The sequence below is a fragment of the Nannospalax galili genome, unplaced genomic scaffold (genome assembly GCF_000622305.1).
Source record: "Nannospalax galili isolate Female #2095 unplaced genomic scaffold, S.galili_v1.0 scaffold957, whole genome shotgun sequence".
Lineage (NCBI taxonomy): Eukaryota > Metazoa > Chordata > Mammalia > Rodentia > Spalacidae > Nannospalax > Nannospalax galili.
In genome coordinates, this window is record NW_008340047.1 from 111,463 (window position 1) to 118,313 (window position 6,851).

Consider the following 6,851-nt stretch of genomic DNA (forward strand, 5'->3'; position numbering starts at 1 on the left):
TAAGACAAGAGCAGGAAATTAAAGGAGTAAGAAGTGGAAAAGGAGAGATGAAATTATCCCTATTTGTAGATGATATATTATACCTAAGAGATCCCAAAAGTTCCACCAGAAAACTCCTAGAACTGATCAACACTTTCAGTATAGTGGCAGGTTATAAATCAATCTACAAAAATTAGTAGCCTTTCTATATACCAATAATAAGTAATTGGAGAAAGGATACAGGGAAATGCTCCCATTCACAATTGCTACAAAAAAATTGAAATATCTTGAAATAAATCTGATGAAAGACACCAAAGATCTCTACAATGAAAATTTTAAATTGTTAAAGAAAGAGATTGAGGAAGACACCAGGAGATGGAAGGACCTCCCATGTTCACAGATTGGAAGAATTAATATTGTTTAAATGACCATCCTACCAAAAGCAATATATAGATTCAATGCAATCCCAATCAAAATCCCCATGACATACTTCACAGAATTAGAAAAATGCATCCTTAAATTCATATGAAGGCACAAAAGACCCTGGTTAGCCAAAACAACCCTGAGCACAAAGAGCAGCACTGGGGGCATTACTATACCAGATCTCAAAGTATACTACAGGCCACAGTCATAAAAACAGCATGGTACTGGCACAAAAATAGACGCATAGATCAATGGAACATCATGGAAGCTCCAAACCCGAGTTCACACAATTTCAGCCACCTGATATTTGACAAAGGTGCCAAGAACACACAATGGAGGAAAGACAGCATCTTTCTGGCAAAACTAGATCTCCACCTGTAGAAGAATGAAACTAGATCCTTATCTTTCACCTTGCCCAAAAGTCAACTCCAAATGGACCAAAGACCTCAGTGTGGAACTGGAAACTCTGAAACTGTTAGAAGAAAACATTGGCAGTAACCTGGATGCCACCTCCCCTAAAGGCTAGCTCTCATAGCTTTGGAGAGCACTACACAAGCTGGTAAGAGAGAACATCAATCGATGGTCCAACCCCATCTTCAAGACCTAAAAACCACAGCAATGACCAGCACAGCAAACAACATTGGTGCAATAGTGGCACTTTTATGTGGGGGTAAAAAACAGCTACCTAATTGGATTTAAAGCCCACTCAATGGGAGGAAACTTGTGTATGGTACTGTAAACCTAGCTGAATACACATAGCTTGAGGGGTCATAGATCTTAGAGAAAATTCCAAGGCTGTCACGTCTCTAGACAATGTAATTTCTTACTATGTGCAAAATATGTATCCTTAACTAGGGAAATGCAAATTAAAACCCCCCTAAAGTGACACCTTACCCCAATCAGACTGGCTAGGATCAAGAGAACAAATGATACCAAATGCTGACAAGGATGTGGAGAAAGGGGAACGCTCATTCACTGCTGGTGGGATTGCAAACTCGTGCAGCCTCTGTGGAAAACAGTGTGGAGAACTCTTCAAAAACTAAAAATGAACCTACTGTATGACCCGGTTATACCACTCCTTGGCATATACCCAAAGGACTCATCCTATTGTAGAGACACTTGTACAACCATGTTTGTTGCTGCTCTTTTCACAATAGCTAAGAGATGGAAGCAACCTAAGTGTCCCTCAACTGACGAGTGGTTAACAAAAATGTGGTATATTTACACAATGGAGGTCTATTCAGCAGTAAAGAAAGATGAAATAATGAAATTTGCAGGTAAATGCATGGAGCTAGAAACTGTTATACTACGTGAAGTAACACAGACTCAGAAAAATAAACGACGTATGTTCTCCCTCATATATGGCTCCTAGCACCAAATCCTTTTAAATTCCATCCTTTTAATAAGATGATGATATACAACAGTCCCTTTTGCATGAAATAAGTACCATCATCATGACTTCGGCTGAGCCTGATCACTAAACATAGTCACAATTGGGCTTGTTGATGGTTGTTCTCATTCATTAAAGGAGGGCCAAGCAGGGTCACTGGACCCTCACCTGAATATCCAGCCACTCTTCCCAGCCAACTAGTCCAGCCTTGGAAGATAAAATAAAAATGAGGAAGAACCCAATAGAGGGATGCTTTTAGAAGCCCTTGTCAAGAAACTCCAATGGACTCTCATATGAACATTTGAAAAGTACCCTGTTCTGACTTTTTTCTAGTTCCCTGTCTAGAACTTGTAATGCTAAGTACTCTTGCCTTTACTTCTCCTTCACATCTCCCATTCATGATTCAAGGCCTTTCTTCTCCCCTTAGAGACAAAAGTTATGCAACTTGGGAATCTTTTAGATAGGCCCACTGAAGGGGTACCCCAATTGCCTCACCCTGCGCCCCTGTTCAGCATGGAAGAGGCCAGAGTGGTCAGCGTCCCTATTTTCTATTGGCGATTTGGGTAACCTCTTCAGAGGATGGTGTGATAAGAATAGGAGGTAGGAATTGGCTAGGCAGCTAGGATAAAAAGACCCCAAAGAAATGTAACCAATTTCTCGGCTAAAAGTCAAAATGTCCTTTGGTCTGTTAGCAACAACCTCTGTTTGGGGTTACCTCTTCAGAGAGGGGAATGTTGGAGGGGAGGGTGTCGGCATGGATTTGATCAAAGCACCTTATATGCCTGTATGAAATTCTCCAATAGTTTTTGTAAAAATTAAATATATATATATATTTCTTTATTCATTATTTTATTTTATGTGTATGAGTGTTATGCCTGCATGTAGGTAAATGCACCCGTGTCATGCATCACCCGCAGAGGACAGAATAGGCTGTTGGATCCCTGGAACTGGAGTTACAGACAGTTGTTAGCTGCCGTGTGGGTACTGGGATTTGAACCCGGGTCTTCTGCAAAAACAGTGTTCTTAACCACTGAGCCATCTCTCCAGGCCCATCAAAATAAAAAATTTTTTAAAACAGTTAAAGTGGCAGCTCAGGGGTAGAGTACTTGCCTAGCATGCACAAGGCACTGGATTTAATCCCCAGTACTCCCCAAATAAATAATTAGTAAAATTTAATAAATTATAATAATCAAGAGTTTAAGGTTGGGGGCTGGAGAGTTGGCTCAGTGGTTAAGAGCACTGACAGCTCTTGCAGAGGACCCAGACTTAGTTCCCAGCACTCACACGGCATCTAACAACTGTCTGTAACTCCATTTCCAAGGGATCCAACGCCCTCTTCTGACCTCCTTGGGCATTGCATGACACAGGTGCACGTACATACATACAGGCAATACACTCATACACATAGAATAAAAATAATAAAATATTATGGGGCCGAAGAAATGACTCAGCAGTTAAGAACACTGTTCTTGCAGAAGACCTAGGTTCGAATCCCAACACCCACATGGCAGCTAACAACTGTCCATAATTCCAGTTCCAGGGGATCCGATGGCCTCTTCTCCCCTCTGAGGGCATTGCATGACATGGGTACACTGCCTACATGCAGGCAATATATGCATACACATAAAAAATTTTAAAGTAAATAAAAAATAAGATATTTTGAAGAGATTAAGGTTGCTGTGATTTGTTATCTAATGCTATTCCTACCCCACATAGTAAGACAAATAAATGCATGAAATTTTTCAAATTATTTAGTCTCAAATAGTGCCTTACTGTTTGTTTTCTGTGACCCTGACATTCTTTTTTAAAGATTTATTTATTTATTTATTTATTTATAATGTGTATGAGCATTCTACCTGCATGTATGATATATGTGTACCACATACATGCCCTCGTACCCAAGGAAGTGAGAAGAGGGTGTCAGATCCCCTAGAACTAGAGTTACAGGCTGTTGTGAGTTGCTGTGTGGGTGCTGGGAACTGAACCTGGGTCCTCTGCAAGAGCAGCCAGGGCTCTTAACTGCTGAGCCATCTCTCCAACCTTGACATCCTTAAAGAGCAAACACTAGTCATTTGTGTTCAGTGCTCCTCAGTTTGGGCTTGTCTGGTTTTTCCTCATTATTCAATTCAGGTTCTGCGAGTTGGGAAGGAATATCAGAGAAGTGGAGTATCATTCTGAGGGCAAGAAATACTGGCTATGTGATGCATTGAACTTGGGTCCCTTGGTCAAGGTGGTGCCTTTCTGGTTTGTCTGTTAGAGCTGCTGTGATTAGTAAGATTCTTGTGGGAAGATACTTTGAGTCTATAGAAATATCTTGGTTCTCATTATCCCCCACCCACCAGTTTTAGCACTCGTTGGTGATTCTTACCCAAATTCACTGTTACTATGACAGCTGCCAAATGGTGATTTTCTAATCCCATTTTTCCCTTTATGTTTATCTGTATTCTACCTTGTTTACTTATTTCAGGATGGACTGACAGGCTCTTATTTTATCCTGCAGTTGTAATTCCTAACTATTGTTATCTTATTTGATACTGTAATTGCCCCAAATTTGGCCAATGGCAGTTCTTTTGAGTTGGTGCTTGTGTCCTTCTGGCAGGTCCCATCATTTTTCGTGTACCTCTTTGCTTCCTGACAAAAAAAACAGCTATTTATTCATATTTCCTTTACCAAAGTCTCCAAAATGCTCTGGTTCCTTTCATGCAGAATTTATACCAAAAAAAAAAAGGAGGAAACTTAAAAGACAGAGCCAACAAGGATCTGTGCAGCCACAGGCTTTGTAAATGTCCCCTCTGTCCTCTGTCTCCTGCTTAGCTGTGCAACCTAAACATTTCACTCAGTTTCTATGAGTCTCTGTTATATATAGAATATTGCCTGCCTTCCCCAGTCATGGCTGTCAGGAACACTAGTGCACATTATAACCCCTGCTCTCCAGAGATGGAGGTAGGAGGATGGCAAGTTCAAGGCCAAACTGGACTGCATACTGAGACCCTGACTCAAGGAAAAAAATCAAATGGCTGGGAGGAAAAGTAGCTGATATCCAGAGTTTTCCATTCATTATGTATTAATGCTTTGGGATGTTGGGGCACCCGCAGATACCCCTTTCTTCTTTTTTCCATTTGTTTCCAGTTGGCAACAGATCTCCATCCTCCACCAGTTGCTTTCTGCAGAACTTAGTGATGATTGAAACCAACAACATGTGATGAAGATCAAGAGACCCCATTCTATTCTGACTCACAGGACAGAGGGAGCCTCATGCTTTGTCCTCTATAGCACCCCTATTCCTAGGGAGCAGCACAGACCAGGGATTCAAGCTGCAGGTGCTGAATGAAAGTGGCAAAGGGGACCAAGAAACACCTGGGTCACTGTTGTCAAAAACAAAAGGATAAAGTGGGTGTGGTGGCACAATCTAGGATCCCAGGACTCCAGAGATAGAGGCAGGAGGATAAGGAGTTCAAGGTCATCCTCTGCTATGTGGGGAGTTTGAACTGGCCTGGAGACTCATCTAAAGGTGGATCGAAGCCGGGCATGGTGGTGGCACACGCCATTAATCCCAACACTCAGGAGGCAGGTGAATCTCTGAGTTCAAGGGCAGTCTGGTCTACATAGTGAGTTCCAGGCCAGTGGGGGCTACAGGGAGACCCTGTCTCAAAGACAAAAAAAAAAAGATTAATTGATTGATTGACTGATTGATGGATCAATTGATTTTATTTGTATGAGTGTGTCAGCATCTATGTATGTGCATATGAATGCAGAGGCCAGAAGTGGGTATCAGATCCCCTAGAACTGGAGTTATAACTGGTTGTGAGCAATCAGATGTGGGTGCTGGGAACCAAATTCAGGTCCTCTGCTAGGGCAGCAAATGCTCTTAACCTCTGAGCCATCTCTCCAACCTGAGACCCTAAATAAATAAATAAATAAATAATAAAATAAATAAATGTATGTCACAGGACCAGTGCTTAATGTTTTTTATTGGAGGTGGGAATATGTCAGGCCAAAATCTTCTTATTGCATAAATAATAAATAAATAAATAAATAAGCCAGGCATGGTGGCATAGGCCTGTAATCCTAGCACTTAGGAGGCAGAAGCAAGAGGATTGAGGCCAGCCTAGGTTACATAAGACCCTGTTCAAAAAACTAAGAGTGGGGAATGTAGCCCAGTGACAGAGTGCTTGCCTAGCATGCACAATACCCGGAGTATCTCAGCACCAGGAGATATTTAGTAACTGACTGAATAAATATGAAGAAATAAAACCAGGATAGTCAACTGGATTGGCCAGTCTCACCACGGGTGAGAATAGATCACCCTCGCTGGAGCCTTGTTTTCAGACTGAAATGAGGTCAGGTTTATAAGCATTCCGTGCAGGACCCATTGATGCAGGTACTGGGTCAGCACTGGTAGACTGATGAGGAACAGTTCACAGGGAGCCACCAGTGCTTGGGTGAAAACCTAGTACCAGCCACTCATCCCTCAGCTCTTGCTAGCCTGGCACTGACTTAGAAGTTAATATTGGATGGCAAGGAAGGAGAGTGTTGTTTGGGATAATGGTCTCTCTCACTCCTTCTCAAGGTCATCCCTGTGGCTGATAAAAAGGTAGTTTCCTGAGCAAGGTGGTGCATACCTATAACCACAGCACTGGGAGACTGAGGCAGGAGGACCTTGAATTGGAAACCAGACTGCACTGTGTGGTGAGACTCTGTCTCAAAAACAAACAAACAAAAAAGCAAAAAGAGACTGTGGGCTGGGCTGGGAAGGCAGTGGACTCAGCCACCCACTTGTCTGTCAAATAAATGCTTAAAGCCGGGTGTGGTGGCTCATGCCTGTAATCCCAGCACTTGGGAAGCTGAGGCAGGAGGATTGCCATAGACATAGCATGAGACCCTACCTGAAAATAAAAGCATAAACAAAATGATAATTGATCTAAAACCTTCGTGTTTTAGACCTGTTCCATCTGCTTCACAAATGGTCCCTGAGGGTCAAATAGAAAATGGCCAGCAGGAGCTCCTGGAATATAAACGCTGAAGAAGCTCCAGTGACGAGCAAAACCTTTGACTCTCC